Below are 20,456 nucleotides of genomic sequence, written 5' to 3'. Positions count from 1 at the left end.
CAATAGAACATCAGTCATAAAATAAAAATAAATACATGTGTAAAATAAAAACACCCTTTGTCTCATTTTTCTTCAGAAGCCTGTGTGTGTTATTATGGACACAACATCCATGTTTATACTGTCTGTGGTTATTACTGAGCACTGGTTCTAATCTGTTCGCAGTGTAAGAAACAGTTTAATTTGGATTACACTCAGAAAATGATGCAGTGTGTTTATGTTATTCTCTCATTTTGTGTGGTTTACATACTGCATATATACTGCGCACACACACACACACATGTACACAGTAGGAGGCACAGTGAGGTTGTTCTGTCTGTCTGTCAGCCCAACCTTCACTCCAGGACAGTGTGACTTCTGTTCTGTCTTTAAATAGCTGCTCTGCTCTATCAGGACCTGACATTACTGCTCAAGGTGAAACTCAGCTTTCACACTCAAACACAATCCAAAATCCAGTTAACAAAAAGGTGCAAACCTGAGGGGCCCAGTCACCTGACACAGGGCTCAACTAATGAACTGCCTCAATGTCTGACCACTGCTGAACTCAATGACAAAAAGGAGATGTAACCATGTTTCTGTTGCTTTGTCTCAGCATTATTGGAGACACGAGACTGTTCTGTTTGTAATGTCTCTGTGTTTGCCCATCAAAGGAATAGTTCAACATTCTGGGAAATGTTCCAGAGAGATAGAGAGAGGGGAAAAGCAAGCATTGGTCGAGAGACATAGACAGTGAATAGGAGCGTGCGAGCGAGTCCTGGCATCGAAGTAAGTAAGTCAGCGAAATAAAAAGTTATTTCCTGATTGTTTCACTGTGGTTACCTTCAGTTCAATGGACACTACCCCAGCAGCCTCTCTCACCCCCACAGACCACCAGACAACCCTGTGGTGATTCACCACAGCGCCTAATCCTGTCTGAATAAAGCAGCAACCTCCATGGCTGGGGGATGAAGTCAATGCAGAAGTGCCCCAAACTGCAATTCCTCAAACGTCCACTTGAGGCTGTATACAGAACATGTCAGTCTCCATAAGCCCCCATGTTAAAATGTCCAACTTCACAGCAGAAATAAACATGTTTACAACCTGGCAACAAAAAAAGACGTCATTCCTTAGGTCAGCCGATGAGCAAGAAATGTATGAGTGACATCATGCATACACTGTTCATTCTTTATACTGTCATCGGTCTAAATGTACCCAAACTTAGCATAAAGACTGGAAACATACCTAAAAGCACCTCTAAAGCTACACTCACCGCTGTTTCTTAGCATATTAGAGTGTTGTCATACCGTCAGGTTGGCAGGCAACCAGTAGAGACTCCGTGAAGTTACTGCAAGAGGTAATCCCACTTTAGAGGTGTCAGTAGGTGGATTTGTTTCCTTTAGACAGAAATAACTGTTTACAGGCTTTATGCTAAGCTAAGATAACTGTATCCTGACTCTAGCATCATATTTATTGTTTTGATGGAGGGTTGAATTGCATATCATAAAAACAGGCCAACAACCAAAAAGTCAAAGTAATGAAGCATTATTGAGATTACTAACTGAAATGTATTCATGTAGTATGTAGATATTACTACTCTTTTTTGGAAAATGTATTCAGTCAAAAGTTACTCCAAAACAGACAACAGAAAATTATAGTAAAGCAACTCAAAATTCAAAAAGAATTCATTTGTAATTAATATATTAATGTAATGTAAGTGAACATTTAATTTAGATTCTGTTTCCTGTCTGAACAGGAAGCTTCAGAGTCACAGAGATAAACCAGATGTTCCTCTATTACAAACTGTCAGGGATTAACACACACACACACACACACACACACACACACACACGCACACACACACACGTAGGTTACCCAACAGGCTGTGCAGGATTTAATGGGACATGATTGGTTGACCCAAAAGGGGATTGTGGGATTGGAATTATAACCCACAGATAAATGTGTGTGTGTGTGTGTGTGTGTGTGTGTGTGTGTGTGTGTGTTAATATAATCTGTGGTCTAATAATAGAGATTACCACTTGCACTTGCTCAGTTTCTATTGAGAGTTGTCTGACTTGGCCCCCTCCCTACTGAAGTGTCCCTCAGAAAAATACTGACCTCCTGTGACTCAGCATGTGTGTGCAGGAGATACAGACTAAAATTTAAAAAAGGTTATCTCCAGTAGATGGAACTGGCTCAGATGTCATCGCGTTGAATTATATTTGTGGGGCTCATATCATAGCTAACTCAAAATGCAACTAAACTATGCACAAAAAAGTAAGGAAAATAGTGTTTGGTATTATTTCTTTGTTGTAACAATACTTCTTGACAATAATTCTTATACCAATGGAAAGCCTGATTATTTCGCTTTTAAATGGTGCCACATCTATAAGGAACATGCATTTGTGAGACGAGCAGCAGAGCTGTGTATGTGGGTTGTGCCCATGAAAATCGTTGCTGACAATGCCAAACAGCTTTTCTTTGCTGTTGGCTCTTGCTTGTTGTTGTTTGGTAGATTGGATGATTGAAGTCTGAAACAAGACATATTGGCAATTTAACAATTTATTCATTTAACAAACAGGAGCCTCAGTATTAGGTGGAAGAACCATACACAGCAACAACAGCCTGGCACCGGATCATGTGGGGAACGTTATGTTTTTGTGCATAGTTTACAAATCAGGCAGTATATTTGGTGGCAGAAGCCACCTAAAGTCCACAAGAACTGTGACTGGTCAGGTTTGATGGCTTAGAACCAGACTGAACTGTGGTCTGACTACAACCATCCCCTGTGATAGACTAATAACCCATCTCTGGCCTAATGGATGCTGGAATAGTCCCCAGCCCCCAATGACACTAAGGTAGGTATAGTGGATGTATTCATGTATGCATGGATTGTTGCAAATCAACACCTCCAAAACCTGGCAGAAACATCTGGTCCATAGACAGCTCATATTCTGAGCGTGTCACACAGCAGAGTATGCCCACACTAAGTCACAATCAGCCTGACTCAGCTTCCAATTCACTATTACTCAATATGTTTAAAAGTTTTAGCGCCACGGTTCTTGAAATGGCAAAGTCAGTCTTTGCTTCAGACTAAAATATGTCAACATTGTTGTGATATTTTACAAAGACATTCATGATTCCCAGATGATGAATCTTAATGACTTTGGTGATCACCTGATCACAATCTTTGATGAATGCCTCAACAACTATAGAATGTAAATTTGGTGTGTTCTCCCACAGGATGAAGTTTAATCACGCTCAGGATCCTCTGGGCAGTATAAAAATATATGCGCACACATACAGTATATTTGAAGATCGTAGAATCATAAGAACGTAGTTTGGCCAAAACCACCCTTTGGTTGTCAAACAAAACCTGCCTTGAAATCAACATGTCATCAAAATAGTCGATCTGTCAAACAAACAAAAAAAATACCCCAAACAAACATCGAAACAAATGTCAAACAAATACCCCAAAACAAATATACAAGCAATTATCTGAATCAAATACCTTTACAAGTCCCTGAAACAAATACCCATAGTATCATAAACAAATACCTTAACAAGTACCTGAACAAGTACCCAAAACAAATATTTAAACTAATACCTAAACAAATCACCTGACACATTGGTATCTTGATACCTACATAAACAACGTACAGACAATGTAAAAAATAATATATGCTCACATGCACACACAAAAACAAACACACACCCGTGCAGTAGTGTGAATCAGAATATAGAGAGGTAGGGGAAAAATACTAATATCATTTATTTAATACTTTAATACATGAAAAAACTAATGGCATTTCCACCAGCTTCAGCTGTACTTTGGGTTACTTGTTTTGTGTTAATTACTGCTAAACTAAAGTTAGCTGCTGATGGTAAGCATAATTAACACTCCTGCTCACCATCAGCCAACATTATTTTTATGGGTCGGGTGACATACTGATATTAGCATTTAGCTCAGAGCATGGCTTTGACTAAGCCTCAAAAAGCTGCTAGCATGATTGTAGACTCATGGGGTTTTTCCATGGTGGGGGAAGGGTTAGTCACACGAACCATGCAATGAAGCAAACAGTTGAGGCACGTGAATAAGATGTAAATGTTCTTCCACTGCATTGCACAGAAAGGTCAAGTTCTAACGTTGGTGACGTGTTGGAGATGAGCTAGTTGCAAACCTAGCAAGAGTATCGCCTCCAGCTATTTGTTTCTGCTCTTCCTCCCTGTAATATTTCAAACTGCCTATTAGCATGCTAGCATGTTCACAGTAATGATGTTAGAAGGTAGAATAATCACCATGTTTGAACAGCACTGTTAATGATGGTCCGCTAACTTGATGCCAAATGTTGCATATCCTTTACAATATCCCATCAGTTGACCAGTGGAAAGCCTTTTACGTGAACAGTAACTTATTGTAACACCAATGTGATACAGCTGATCAGTAAACAGTAAAATAGGGCCGAACTGTAAAAGTACAGACAGATACACAGGTTGAAAACAGGTTGAGAGAAGCTACAACTAGCTGAACACTGAATGACTTTTCTCTCCAGTGTCCAGTACAAAAGTAAATGTATCCACTAAGGACCAAGCAACAAAACCAACGCTGAAGGAGCAAAAACTGCAGTTCCTCAAAGTTCCACTTAAGGCTGGCTACAGACGAGTCAGTCTCCATAAGTCCCCATGTTCAAATGTCCAACTTCACAGCAGAAATAAACATGTTTACAGCCTGGTACCTGGTACTTTTGGTCTCTATAGCTTATTTCCACGTCCATGACAACTGTACTGAGGGTGAATTTATATACAACTTACCTGTTCAAATTATATTAAGGCTTAAAGTTATGCAGATTTAACAGCGTGGCTGCTTTGATTGACGGTTGCTTATATATGCCACCTGTGAATTTACCCACGTAAGTGTCATTTGGCCCGCCTCAGCTCCACCAACGTTCCCTGTCTTTGCCCATCAGCTGGAAGGTGGCAAAGTCACGACTGAAGAGATGGCAAGAGCCAGAGCCAACACAGCTGCTTCACAGCAGCTCCTCAGAAACCTGTGGCTGACGTCACAGAGACTACGTCCATGTTTTATACTGAGGACACAGCCATGGGGTGGCCAGGGTTGGTTCTGAAACCAACCAGGACCACAACAGTGCAGCTAAAGCAGACCAACATGAGCTCATGGAAAAATCTAGTTCGTTTTGTCTGTGTGTAGTGCAAGTCAGCAAATACAGAGCTTTCGTCACTTCCATGACTAACATGAAAGCAAAGCTGTGTGTGCACACGTACATTAAGAACCTCAGCACTGCAAACAATACGACTGTGCTACAGGCACACTGTTCAGCATGGTGAGTATCAGCAGTATTCACTGTTAAAGCTTAAGACTCCCGAAAGACGAGAAGACGGCTATGACATCACTTCCTTCTCAACATGCTGACTCATCAAACATTCAACAGCTTACTCCACTCAACTAATGGAAGAAGAAACATGAGACAAACACGCAGAAACACACACCTGGGTAGACAGGTGGTTTAGGTTTAGGACACTTTGGTTTACAGGGTTTTTAGACTACACTCTGAAAGAGGATGTGGAGCCTGAAGTTGTGTTTCTATATAAAGACCGCCATCACCTCCACATAAAGGACGCTGTGACTTTGTGTTTCACAAGATTAACTTAACTTTTCCTGCTGACACAGAAGCTGCCTGTCTTTCTGTGCGAGGACACTTAGCCAGATAAATCTGAAGACAAATCTTTATTCTTCCCGTTGTTGACCCTCCATCCACATCAAGCTAGCAAAGAGTCCCTCCTTATCTGAATCAGTGGTCTAAGGATAGAAGGTATGCTGTACGGATTCTTGAGGCTCATTTGTCAAAGTGGGCAATATAAATAAATTTATCTAGACATTTGTCATGCCTTTAATCTGAGTTTTTCTGAAAAAAGTCTGCACAGTGTGTTTTACTGAGGACATGAAAAACTGAGCTTTTGGAAAGCAAGCCTTGTTGTGGCAGCAGAGTTAAAGATATTAGATAGAGCAGCATTGTGCATTAATCTGCTGCTGAAAATAGTCCCTGATTGAGTAACATTGGCTGAAAACTGTGTGCCCAGCTGTTTTAGGAAACTCTTAGGTCAATATAAGAGATGAAACTGTAGATTTGTGAGACATTTTTAAACATATTTCTTTCTGTAAGAGCCTTGGATCGGGGCTGCATGCCACAGACAGAAAGTCATAAAGTATGAGGACGCATTTTGGTGTTTTAGGAAGATTTGTTGACAAGAAAAATATACTACAACAAATTTATCCCCTAAGAGGAAAATTTTCTGTCTGCTCCCTCGTTCTGCTCATTCAGCTGTCTGACAACAGGAACATGAAAATATGTAAATGAGGACAACTAAATCTTGTTCTTTTAGTTTGACAGTTTGAGAAACAGTCTTTGTGTTCTGGTGGAAGGTTAGATTGATACCACTCTCAGGCTGTTTAGTATATATCATGCATTAGGTTGCCTCAGTTGCCTGATCGTGCCGCTTCACACTTCACAACATTAGGCCTTACCTTAACTCAACATGCTTCCCAACTCCTGAAACACGCAGTGGTCATCTTGCGACTCGATTACTGTAACTCCCTCCTGACGAGCCTCTTAGCCAGTCTTTACTCAGCCCAGAAGGTCACGTTACCCTGCTACCTGTAGCAGCCCACATTAAATTCAAACACTAATGCTGACTACAAAGCAGTCTCTGGTTCTGCACCCACCTACTTGAATGTCCTCATACAGACATATGTTACCTCCTCCAATGAACGACGCCTGGCTCTGCCACCTGTACACTCAGGACAATCCAAACTTTTCTCATCTGTTGTTCCCCGTTGGTGGAACGTCCTACCAGTTCCTACGAGATCAGGGGCGTCCCTCTCTACTTTCAAAAACCTCCTGAAGACCTCCAGCTCTTCAGAGAGGACCTCCTCTCCGACACTACCAACAACTGGACATGATAAATCTATCCCCTCTACAACTAATACAGTACGTATTGCTGCACTAACATGTCCTTGTTACACTGTACCTTGATTGTTTCTCTTTTTTGTGAGTCGTTTTGGATAAATGTGTCAGCTAAATGACTACATGAAAATGTAGGTAGACATTAGCTTAGCTTAGCATAAAGACTGGAAACATGGGGAAACGTATATCTCACTAATTAATGTTAGTTATATAATGGTTGATCAACCTGCACAAAGAACAAAGTGCAGGAACAGGAAATATTTTTTGTTCCAAAGGAAAAGAATCTATTTCCTCACGTGCTCATAACCTCAGCATTTGATTTATTAAGATTATTTCTTGTGCAGTCACAGTTATTGAGTCTCTACTGGATACCTAGCTGCTGCTCATAACCTCCAAATAGTCTGACACATAATAACCTCCCAGTTGTTACATTTAGAAACAAATGAAATGTAACATGTTAATTTCAGAGCTTCAGATGCAGGGCTAGAGTTGGGCTGGCTGTTTACAGTCTGTAAGGGACAAAATCAGAATCTCACAATTCACAGTGTTTGTGAATGTGTCCAGTAGTACTTAAAGGTTATGGGGAGGACAACATTTTACACCTTTGTTAGGTCAATAGAAGCATTAAGAGACTTTCCAACCCTCTGTTTGTAGTTTGATTTTGATATCTGAGTTTTGATTCAGCTGAATGATTCAAAGACCTTTGAGCTTTCATCAGATTTTTGGAAGCAAAAGAACAAACATGGAGTTTTACCTATTTTTTCTATCCACACACACTACTGTTATCTTTGTCTTTAAGCAACTTAGACTCAGCAGAGTTCTGTCTGTTCCACACGGCGGCTGTGACAAACACATTCCACAAGGTCACGAAGGAGAAGAGATTTAGCCTTTTTCCTGTTTCAGTCATTGTCTGTCTGTCTGTCTGTCTGTCTGTCTGTCTGTCTGTCTGTCTCAAAGGTTAAACTCCTGCAGCGTCCCAACTGATGACACAGTGTGTGTATGTGTGTATGTATGTCAGTGTGACCTTGACAACCTTAGTCTATGTGTATATATGCGTATGTGTGTGTGTGTGTGTAATCCTCTGAGACACAAGTCACGAGGAAACACTTCATCACTGCCGTCCCATTTACACACACCACACACTTTCTTTTTCACACACACGCACAGTCAACTCTTCCTTTATACACTCTCCTATCTCTCTTTAGCCCTCTCTCTCTCTCTCTCTCTTTCATAATAATCATCCAATCACATTTCATTAATGTCATCACTTCCTCTTTGTCACATGATGGGAAATTAATTAAAACTTCCTGAGACAACGCAGGGAGCAGGTGCTCACACACACACACACACACACACACACACACACACACACACACACACACACACACACACACACACACACAGGTAGCTCCATAAATCACATCAGACAGAATGGGAGTAATGAGGTGGCTAGCTGTTAGCGCTCTGTACGGTAGGCAGCGCCTGGCTATCTGAGCACAGAAAAGCACACACAGTACCTCACATGCTGCCACAGTGACAGGAAAACTCTCTGAGGGGAAAAACTGTAGTGACACACTCTTTTTAACACAAACAGTGTGTGTGTATCAACAATAAAACACCCGAGAGAGCACAAAGCTAATTTAGATTTTAGATAGACTCTGATTTATGAGTTTCTGTTCGACTCTTTAAGGGAACAGTTCAACATTTAGTTTCTTTCATGCCGACAGTTACAACGGGAGAAGACCACTCTCGTGTCTGTCAATCAAATGTGAAGCTGAAAAAAAAAACTGAAAACACAGCAGAGAAATGGTCCGGCACATGACCCAGAAAGGATTAGAACTGTTGTTTCTAGAGAGAAGTTTCTGAGATACAACGTGACTGTTGGGAGGTGCATTTTTTACTTTTGGACAGAGCTAGGCTAGCAGTTTCCCCCTGTTACCAGTCTTTATGCTAAGCTAAGCTAACTGGCTGCTGGCTTTAGCCTCATATTTGACATTTAGACATGGCATAGAATTAATCTTGTCACCCAAATGTCTGCAAGAAGACACATTTTCAAAGATTTTAAACTATTGCTTGAGTCATAAAAAAGATATCTGTAATGTTAATCTTAATTAAATATTGATGTAACCTTCACGTCTCTGCTCCAATAACAAAAACAAGAGTTAGTATGTTATTATGATGAGCTCTCTCACACACACAGACACACACGCAAGGAACAAAGAGCTGGGTTAGATTTAGAACAGAACAACCGTTTGCGATTGAATCCATGCCACAGTGTGTGTGTGTGTGTGTGTGTGTGTGTGGGTGGGTGGGGGTGCGTGGGTGTGTATGTGTGTGTGGGTGTGGGTGTGTATGTGTGTGTGTGCTCTCTGCAGGTTTCCAAACTAATCTGTCCTGACGTAACAACATGCTGCTTCTCAATCTGCCCACTGCTGGAGTCCTGGCGCGCGCACACACACACAGTGTTTAGTAATGTTGTCATGTTCTATGAATAGATAAAATTGATTTATGTGGAGGAGAACGAGAGAGACTGAGTTACAGTTAATCTACCTTTACTGTACAACTGGACAATGCAAACTAACAGGCTGCTGCTGTACACCACACACACACACACACACACACACACACACACACACACACTGTGCATTATGTAGTCCAGACCCTTCAACTGGTCTACCAGTGCCAGTCAACCAGCAAGTTAGTACAGTCTAAAAGCAGGTTAGTACAATCTAACTAGTTAATATAGTGTTAAAAACTAATAAATACACTCTAACAACTAGTTAGTGCAGTCTAAAGCAGGTTAGTACAGTCTAACAGCTAAGTAATGCAGTGTAACAACTGGGTAATGCAGTGTAACTGCAGGTTACTACGGTTTGAAAGCCAGTTTGTACTGCCTAACAACTAGTGCTGTCTACTAGCAGGTCTGTACAGTCTAACAATTAGTGAATTCAGACTAACAACTAGTTATTACTGTCTAACAATTAGTAGATTCAGTCTAGCAAATAGTCTAACAGAAGGTTATGGTGGTCTAACAACTAGTTAGTACAGTCTAACAGAAGGTTATGGTGGTCTAACAACTAGTTAGTACAGACTAACAGAAGGTTATGGTGGTCTAACAACTAGTTAGTACAGTCTAACAGAAGGTTATCGTGGTCTAACAACTAGTACAGTCTAACAGATGGTTATGGTGGTCTAACAACTAGTTAATACAGTATAACAGATGGTTATGGTGGTCTAACAACTAGTTAGTACAATCTAACAGAAGGTTATGGTGATCTAACAACTAGTTAGTACAGTCTAACAGAAGGTGATGGTGGTCTAACTACTGGTTAGTACAGTCTAACAGATGGTTATGGTGGTCTAACTACTGGTTAGTACAGTCAGCTGCTGTCTCTGACTGGTTGTTGAGCTCAGTGTGAACGTTTCCTGCTCCTCAGACTGTCAGCCTCCGTCTTAAACAGAAGACTTCTGCTTTAATTAAGGTGATTGGTCTTAATTAGACTCACAGAGGCCTGAGACACACAGACTGGAGGTCCAAACACCCAAACAACACTGAGAAAACCTTTCTGCTAGGAAGGATGGACATAAAGGACAAAAAGATGGAGGCCTGGCTCATTTCATACTCAGCGGCTGGGGAGATGGCAGCACTGAAACCAGTTTCCAGGTCACAAAGGGAAAGAGCAGATAGAGAGGGAAAGGAGGAGGTATTTTAGGGGGAAAATCAGTTTTCGTTCACAACGAAGAAGTAGGAAAATGGAGGCACAGACAAAACAAAGGAGGTAAAGGAGGACATGTAGAGTTGGAGGGAAGGATGGAGGTGAGGAAAGGAGGAAATAGCAAAGGAGGAGATGGGAAAAATCAGTTCTCAGGTCTGATTCTGTCTGGCTGCAGGGGGCACTGCAGTCCAGTTGATCAGGTGGCATCCGACTGATCGATACACACACACACACACACACACACACACTTACACAGCCTGTCATACTGTCACCTATGTGAAAATGAACAACATCTCTGTGACAGAAAGAGAGAGAGAGAGAGAGAAAGTGTGTGTGTGTGTGTGTGTGTGTGTGTGTGTGTGTGTGTGTGTGTGTGTGTAGGCTTTGTAAGGGATTATCTGACCATAATGAAGCGTGTTCAATACATACACCAGATTATACAGTCTGTCACTCTGTCTGTCTCGTTCGAATAACTGTTTCATCTTTTATAAAACAACAGATTTCTTTAGAGTGCTTTAAGCAGATTAATTAATTAACAAGCAGTCAAATATCTGATTAATTGACAAATCTGAGCAGCTTTACACATTTTAAGAAAAACTGAAGACATCTGCTAAATAATAAAATAAAATGAATCTTTCTGTGCCTTTTACTGAAGGAATCAGAGCTTTCGACTGGAAAAAGTCAGATGCAGTGTTGGGAATCAGAGCTTTCGACTGGAAAAAGTCAGATGCAGTGTTGGAAACACTCATTAGTGCACTCATTAGTGAAGGACACAAGTAAAATAAAGGTACACATCCTTCTTATATTAGACGATAATATATTATTGCAATGTCTTATGCCTCTCTAAATAAATCTGCAAAGTAAATAGTAACTACAGCTGTAGATAAGTATAGTAAAAACTACAATATTAGTATACTTTTCATCAGGGTGCTGAGGTACAGTAGCCTACACACTTTGGAGCACATAAACTCAAGTACTGTAATTTATACAATTACATTTATGAGGTACTTATACTTCAGGTATTTGAAATAAACATTATACTGCTCCACTACATTTCGGAGAGAAATACAAAGTCTACAGTCTATCTTATCTTATATTATTATGGATTTAACTACCCAACAGTACTGACCTAAGTGAGCTCCACTTTGACTGACTCAACCAGTGAATTCATCTTACACATTATATGCATATATATGTACATTGAATATTAAATAAAGAGGAATAAACTGAATATAAATTATTGAGTAATATATGATAATATAACATTTACACTGCAGTGAGATACATTTTACTGGTAGTATTTATGTACTTTAACACACAAAAAAAATGTACTTAATTAAATTGTTATTACTCCTTTTATTGAAGTAGATCTGACTAGTTCTTCCAGCACTGTTTGTCTACGGTTTTAATGTTCTTTACTTGATTATTTCTATTATACTGCATACTGCATAATGCACAAGGAAATACTGTACATTTACTACGGCACATTTACTGGACAGCTGCAGTTAATTTATAGATTCATAGATACAAGTCTCCACCAGTGAATTAATCTTACATATTAAATCTTACATCTTACATTAATATAAATATATAATATATAAATATTAAATATACAGTAATAAACTGAATATTAATTATTGAGCAATATATGATAATATAACACTGCAAGACTGCAGAGTGAGCTACATTTTACTGTATGTATGTACTTTAACACACGTAAAAGAATAACTTAATGAAATTGTTATTACTCCTTTTATTTAAGCATTAACTTTTAATGTTCTCTACTTGATTATTTCAATTTTATTTTAATTCACAAGGAAAGGTAGTTTGACTCCAGCACTTTTACCGGACAGCTGCAGCTACTGGTTCATTTACACATTAATACAAATCAGCACGTAAGATATATTAGTTTTTAGTGTTTTTACTACTTTGACTTAGGTCAAAACCATCAAAGGCAAGACACTTGAATTAATTAATTAATTTAGTAAGAAGACATTATGTCTGAAACATTTTATGAGTCAACTGACATTATCGGCGACACTATAGATAAATAATAATGAAATAGAGACACATTTAAAAAGTCTCTGTGTTCTTGTGACGGACAGAAGCCTGAAAGTGATCCGATCAAGAAGCAGCGACAGACGGACGGACAGAGTCCGCTTCTCCGCTGCAGCTCTCCGTCTCACCTTCAACTCACAAAGAACAGAGAAAAGAAGAAGAGGAACACTAAAAGAGGAGGAAAAAGACAGAAAGAGGGAGAAGAGGAGGACGAAGGTGACTTACCGGGGGAGATGGACAGATGGACGGATGGATGGATGGATGGATGAAGAAAGTAGAGTCCTGTGGGTTTGGAAGCGCTGAACTCCACTCACACTCACACACACTATCAGCTGCCGATCACTAATCAATAATCACTACTGTGTGTGTCTCCTGACACGGGCTTTGATTGATCAGACATCGATTGTCCATCCATCAGGTAACCTCTGCGGACACTGAGCAACTCTGTCGGAGCAGCGGAGAGAGCGCGCGCCCTGCGCCGCACCGAGCAGAGCAGGTGATACTGCGCATGCGCTACACACAGAAAGAGAGAGAGAGAGAGAGAGAGAGAGAGAGAAACATTAAGTGCATCAAGAAAAATATTTTTACATAAATAAAATCTGAAATCAGCTCCTTACCTGTGTGTGTGTGTGTGTGTGTGTGTGTGTGAGAGAGAGAGAGAGAGAGAGAGAGAGAGAGAGAGAGAGAGAACAGTAGGTTCTGGTTGACTTGTTTCCTGGTTTTGTTGTTGGCAAAAAGTGGATAAAATCTATTTAAAACTGTAAACACTGGCTACTATACTGACACACACACACACAGTTCACAGCAGTGTTCAGTATCTCTCTCTCTCTCTCTCTCCGTATTTACTGTCAACTCACCTGTCCATGAAGGTGTCAGGTTAAAGGATCATTTCACAGTTTTCCTAAAGCCACAGGACTTTGTAACGTTGCAGATCTACGACTAATCATTCAGGTGTTTCTCATGTACAGGGTGTGGTTACCTTCATCATGCGTCCCCTAGGTAAGTGATGCACACACCTGGCCATCCATGTGATGTAAGAGAAAACATGATTCATCAGACCAGGCCTGTGGTCCAGTTTTGATGCTCATGTTTCCATTGTTGTCTCTTTCAGCATGGACACCCTGACTGGTCTCCATACACACCAAACTGTGATGCGCTGTGTGTTCTGACCTTTCTATCATTATCAGCATTAACTTATTCAGCAATTTGAGGTACAATAGTTTGTCTGTTGGATCGGACCACATGGGCCAGTTGTCACTCTCCACCTGCATCAATGAGCCTTGGCCACCCATGACCTTGTTATTTATAACTGAGACCTGGCCACTTAAAAGAGTGAGGAGAGCTCAGACGAAACAGACATTATATCTCTAAGGTGAAATGACTAAAACTTTGGCAGAAACCTGGTTCTGTAGGAACCTGCTGTTCATGAGAAAATAGACCACATGTTCAGTTTTTCTTCAGGCCCCCAAAACTACAAATACATTAAAACACTGTGAATTAAAGAAACATTTTGTAACTTTTGTACCATAAAATAATTTCAAATTATGTTGATGATACACAAGTGAATCATCAGGTGAATGGTGTCTCTGTCATTTGTAACGTCTGTTCTCAAACTAACTAACTAATCTAACTTTGTACTACGGGAACAATCCCCCACGAGAAATACATGGTAAATAAATTTATTTACATGGTAAATAAATGGTTTGCGGCACTAAGTCACACACCACTATTTCAGCCTCTATTGAAATAATGACAGAAGTAAAAAAAAAAAAAAAACCTGAAGACGACATTACCGAAAGAAGCTAAGAAAGGAAACGGGAGAGCGATCGAGCAAGAAGCCACCAGACAAAGACGACTGGGAAGAGGAGGTTTTAAGGCTCAGTGTGCAGTGGAATACTGACAGGGAGCGGAGCCAGTGTCGTGCCAGAACCGGAGCCAGTTGAGTGGGCAACAAAACCAGGCGTAGAAGATTCTATGAACGGATCAAATGCTGAAAAGACAGAAGAGGACATTAAAGGACGAGGCTCAGACTACTCACAGTCAGTTGGTTAACTACTGTAGCTGGCGCTATAGGCTAAAATGCTAACTAGCTGGAAACACGTTAGCCACAACAGCTCTTTGAGTGTCTTTCTATTTTCTCTGCACTCAGTGTTTACTTCCCTCTGGCTTTTTACAACACTTCATTCAATGGAGTTACTGAAGAGATAAAAAAGCTCTTTAAACCAGTCCTGTTAAGTGGAGCGTTGTATAAAAGCGGATGGTGTAACAGCTAATAAGCCACAATAGCTTCCTCCATTTTGGACTCTCCATCCCCCCCAAAGGTCAGCACTGTTGCAACGACAGACACTTTGCATTTTGCATTTATGTATCTACTGATAGCAGCATTTAAAATGAACTGGATTTCATGGTTTAAAATACATTTGTGTTTTGATATTAATATCAGGCTACGTGATGAGCAGAGCTCAGACACTCAACAAACCATCTGACAATTCAATGACTACTGTCTACAAATGGCTGCCCCACCAGACAAATAAAGATGTAACAGTGTCACGTTATGACATAAACTTGTCATGTTGTTATAACATGATAATTTATTGTTATAATGTAAAACGTGATGTGATACTGGTAAATGTATTTTCTTGGCGTGGCAGCAATAACCTTCCGTACAACAGCGCTGATGCTGAAAAGGACATTATGGGATTAGTTATCAGACTATAGAATTTACTGTGGCCTAATAAAAATGTATGTAAACTGTGGTATTATGAATAAACATTATTAAAACACGTAAAAGTTTTCTTTATAGAGAGAATAGACCTTTTTCACAGTCAGTTTGAGGTCGGTAGGTAGTAGGTAAACACAGGTAATACCAGTGATACTAATTAAGGTAATGAATAGAAGAAAACCTTAAGTTTGCAGTGTTTTTACAAGCTCCAACACTCTTGCTCTTTCGGCCCTGTAACGTGTTATTTGCCTAACACACGGTGAAACGTGAAATCAACATAGATAAACATATTGTTCTGATCAACATCTCTTTCCTCTCTGCAAAGTTTATTTGACTGAGATTTGACTGTGTAAATTCAACAACCTTAAAACTCCCTTAGAGCAGAGTTCAGACAGACAGACAGACAGACAGACAGACAGGTAACGTGATGTCACAGAGCCGACACATTCCACACCACTGCTCTCCTGTCTGTCTGTCTCCTGCTGGAGCTCAGAAATGTTGTCGGCTTTCCACCCAATCCAAAGCATGATGGGAAACTTCTAGAGCTGAGCCAGCTCTCTTCCAGTCCACATTTTGTTTTTTAAAGTGATATTCTATATTTGACTTATCATCAACAAATCTACAAGTGAAACGTGTTAACAACAAGCATCAACCTCTGTGTCTGTGAAGTGGAGCCAAAGCAGAAGTACCAAAAACTCTCTAGTGATCAATACAAAAGTAAATGTATCCCAAAGGACCAAGCAGCAAAACCAACACAGAAGTGCAAAAAAAAAACTGCAGTTCCTCAAGAAGCCACTTGAGGCTGGCCACAGAATGAGTCAGTCTCCATAAGTCCCCATGTTCAAATGTCCAACTTCACAGCAGAAATAAACATGTTTACAGCCTGGTACAAAAAACTGTTTTGGTCTCTATAGATAATTTTCCTGTTAATGACAACTGTACTGAGGGTGAATTTATATACAACTCACCTGTTCAGATTATATTAAGGCTTAAAGTTACACAGAATTAACAGCGTTTCCGCTTTGAGTGACAGGTCGGTGCCATTACAGGTGGGTTGTTTGAGCACCTTGGCATCATTCAGCCTGTCTGAGGTCCACCAACGATCCACGTCTTTGCTGATTTTTAGATTAGCCATAAGGCAGAAGAGGTAGGACTGCTGAGATGGCGGCGGCTGACACCACAGAATTTGAGCTTCATAACAGCATTTCAGAAACCTGTGGGTGACGTCACATGTACCCTGTCCATTCTTTATACTGTCAGTCATTAACGTGTGTTTTTTGTATATTCATCTGTCATTGAGCTCCATTGTTATACAAAAACTATTAAACACATCAGAGAGCCTCAATGAAATAGAATACCAAGAGCACCAAATGTGTATTAATCCACCACTGAAAATAGTCCCCAACAAATTTGCACTATTTGTAGCTGACAGCTGTTTACTGAAGTTACTTGAACTACATTTCATTTTTATGGATTTATGTCTTGTAGAAGTTAACAGGTTTGGGGTTGAGCACCACTGAACGAGCAGGAGAGTCAGAAAGTAAAGTATTGATGGTTGTTGGTGCTGGTCTATTTTCTATGTTCCTTTAAATTCCCAAAGACTTACCAGGCTGAATACAGGGTTTTGCTGCCAATGCTTTACTGCACCTGCAACCACACCCAGCAGTGACGTCACATGTACATCATAGCAGGGGAAGTGGTAAACTGCTAGATTTTTGGGCAGTGTAATGTTACTCTTATTAACTAAAACATGATCTCTTGACTAGTTGTGTGTGAAGAATGTTGCTTGCATTTTGGCATCTTTCAGCACAGTTAACATTCAGCTAAAGAGACACATACTGTCGCCAGGACTGAAACTGGAGCTAAGATGGAGTTCTTCTCAGTGATCCTCCACACATCCTCCATTTCTCACCTCCATCCCCCCTCCGCCTCTCTTCCTCTCTCTCTCTCAAAGGGCCTTGCTATGGTTTCCCAGGGTTCCTTGCAGCTCCCAGGTCCCAGTGGGTCTGTTCCTCCATTTGCTGCCGCAGCAAACCAATCCAGTTCCTCCACTCCTCAGGACATCGAGCCAATCAGAGTCAGCACTGCAATGACCCACTTACACACGCATACACATACATGCATCTCCCCTCTCACCTTGAACATCACATCAAGGTTGTACAAGGATACAGCAGATAGAGAGAGAGTGTGTGTGAGAGGGAGAGTGCTGGGAGCTTCAGGACACTCCAGTAAAACCAGTACAAACACACAGAGAGATGATAAAAAAAAAAAGCAGTGGACACACACAGATTTCATAACCAATTCTTGTTTGGTACAAACTTCCTGAGTTTCTAACAAACAAGAATCGGGAAGTCACCACACCAGACTAGGAACTAGTCCGGACCTTCGTAAAACTACAACATTTTGGGTTTTTTTTATATTATCAGTGAGCTTTAGCTGGACAGCAGATTTTTATTACATTTTTCCAGGCCAGCTCCTTTCCTACCTCAGTTCCCAGCTTTTATGCAGCTAAGCTAACCTGCTGATCATGGTAGCTTCCTATTTACTGCACAGACATCCATTCATCCGTTTTCCTCCACTTATCTGGGGTCAGGTCACGGTGGCAGCAGGTTCAGCAGTGTGTTTCGGACATCCCTCTGGAAAAAAAAAGATCAGACAGTTCTATATAAGGAAAACTAAATACAGTACACATCTTCATATAGATATGTGCATCTCATTTACACAAAAAAATAACCTGTCATCTTTTTTTTTTTGCTCAGTTTGGGGATTTTGTTGCTTTACAAGCTGGAAGTAAAATAGATTTTGGATCGAGACACTTTTTGCAGAAATTGTTCCTGACCTGTTTGGAGAGCTCCTTGCACACAGGTAGACTTTATTTAGGGTAAGGGTAAGGATACCCTTTGGGGAGGCATTAGATGGAGGAATGTCCAAGGTCTAAAGGCAGACATATGGAAGATGTGTTAGGGTCTGGATGAAGCTAGAGACTCTGTGGTTAGGAAGCCTGGTGGTTATTTAGGGACTTGATGGCAAAGAGGGTTAATACATATGTACGCATCACTTTTTCATTGTTCGTATTTCAGAATTTTTTGAAACAAGTTATTTTATTTTCATTTGACAATTTAGATTGGTTTGTGTTCATGTTCTTTACATGAAATACAAATAAAAAGCACAGAACACAACAGACATCTGTGTCAGTATCCATATGACAGATGTTTATTGCTCATGGGTGGAGTGTGTTTATTAAGCTACAGTGAGAGAGTGACTTTTAGTGCCACTGCATGGAATCTGGCAAAAGATGATCTAACTTTAACTTTATTTATTTATATAGCACCTTTCATACAAAATTGTAGCCCAAAGTGCTTCACAGAGCAGAGCAAAAACAGAAATAGACAACAACTAACAGCTCTTAAGGTAAAAAAGCAGTTGCATGAAAAACTAGAGATTAGAAGAAAAGTAAAAAGCATAAAACTACAACAATGAAACAAATAAGAAGAAAAATTAAGACCTATAGGGTAAAAAGCATAACTAGATCAGTCTGGATGGGAATGAGACAGAAACACGGTTTCCACGTCACTGCCCTCAGGTCTGCAGGTAGTGTACATCAGGAAACTTGTTGTTGCTGTTGGAGAAATGAGTCAGTGAACTGCAGACATCAGCATACAGTGGGCCGCTGAGGCTGTTGACTGTAAACACACATAGTGTATATTCTTCAGTTTCAAGTGGTAAAACCTGAAAATCATGAATAAACATCACGTACATACTTGTGCTACCGAGAAGTCTCGTGGACAGCTGCTGCTGCTGTCGCTCCGTGTTAAAGCTGATTTTTGTGACATTTGTTTTTTTTTTAATACAACAAAATGCTCTGATGGTGGAGCTGATATTGTGTGTGTGTGTGTGTGTGTGTGATAACAACAGAGCTGGTTAATCATGCGGCACTGTGGTATTATCTGTGTTTGGACATTTTAAACAGCTGCTTCCACCTGTTACCCTCTGTATGATTTTCATATTACATAATGTGTGTGCGTGTTTGTTTTCTGTTTTACGGACAGTTGAGAGAACAGATGAGAACACTGATACCAGTCTACTGTCTAAACAGCAAATATGAAGCTGGAGCCAAGAGACAGTTAGCTTATATAAATCAACCAAAACTGTTTTAAAGGTACTACTTGAGTACAATTTTAAAGTACACATACTCACTATATTAAACTTTAACTTTCATGTTATAACATGATAAGTTGGTCACAGGGGACCTGTGGGGCCTTCGGTCTTCCCTTAAGTGTCTGACCAGTTCAATTTACTGTTGAAGTGAACACCCAGGTATTTGGTGCTCCTACAATCTTGATACCCAATCCCTGGATGTTCATTGGTGTGGTGAGGCATCCTGTACAAAAAGGGTCAAAGTCATCTCCACTTGCTGAGGAAACTGAGGTCCTTTGGAGTGTGCAGGACTCTGTTAAAACTTCATCTGTCTGTCGTCTGCTTGGGAAGAGGAAGCACAGAGTCAGGAGAAGTCAACTAACTGGTCCAGCTCTTGATGTGTGACATTAAAAGATTTCTTACCTGCAAAGTAAATTTTTCTGAGATTGTTGCTGATGGTGGTCAGCAGGTGCTTCACCACTGAGGATCCATTAGAAGACATTATTTCCAAGTAAGTTCTGCAGTAGTTAGTTGGGTTTTTAATTTAGCGCAGATACAAATTAAAAAGGTCTGTAGCTCTGATGTCACCATTCTGTTTCCATGACATATAGTTACACCTGTATACAGTGATGTGTATAAACTTGAGTTACAAGATTAAATTCAGATGAAAACAGTTTACTGTTTCAGGTTCTCTCTCGTTTCTAGGTTTAAAGTAATGAATAAGAAATGTGTGCAGACGATGAATGTTGATTATGAGAGTGTCAAATCAATGTCCATACATCTTCTGTAACCACTTATCCTCATCAGGGTCACAGCGGGGCAGGAGCCTATCCCAGCTGACTTTGGGTGAGAGGTAGGTACATCCTG

General features: G+C 40.3%; 1 protein-coding gene across 1 annotated transcript in view; it reads right to left on the bottom strand.

The window, feature by feature from the left end:
* Positions 1-13,220, bottom strand: part of znf385b (zinc finger protein 385B) — a 52,496-nt gene extending 39,276 nt beyond the window's left edge. Inside the window, exon 1 of the mRNA XM_027291134.1 lies at positions 12,956-13,220. The gene's annotated coding sequence lies outside the window, so the exon portion shown is untranslated. The remainder of the gene's footprint in view (positions 1-12,955) is intronic.
* Positions 13,221-20,456: the final 7,236 nt, after the last annotated feature.

Source organism: Larimichthys crocea, chromosome XVIII (assembly GCF_000972845.2).
Source record: "Larimichthys crocea isolate SSNF chromosome XVIII, L_crocea_2.0, whole genome shotgun sequence".
Lineage (NCBI taxonomy): Eukaryota > Metazoa > Chordata > Actinopteri > Sciaenidae > Larimichthys > Larimichthys crocea.
This window is presented reverse-complemented; position numbering and strand designations above follow the sequence as displayed.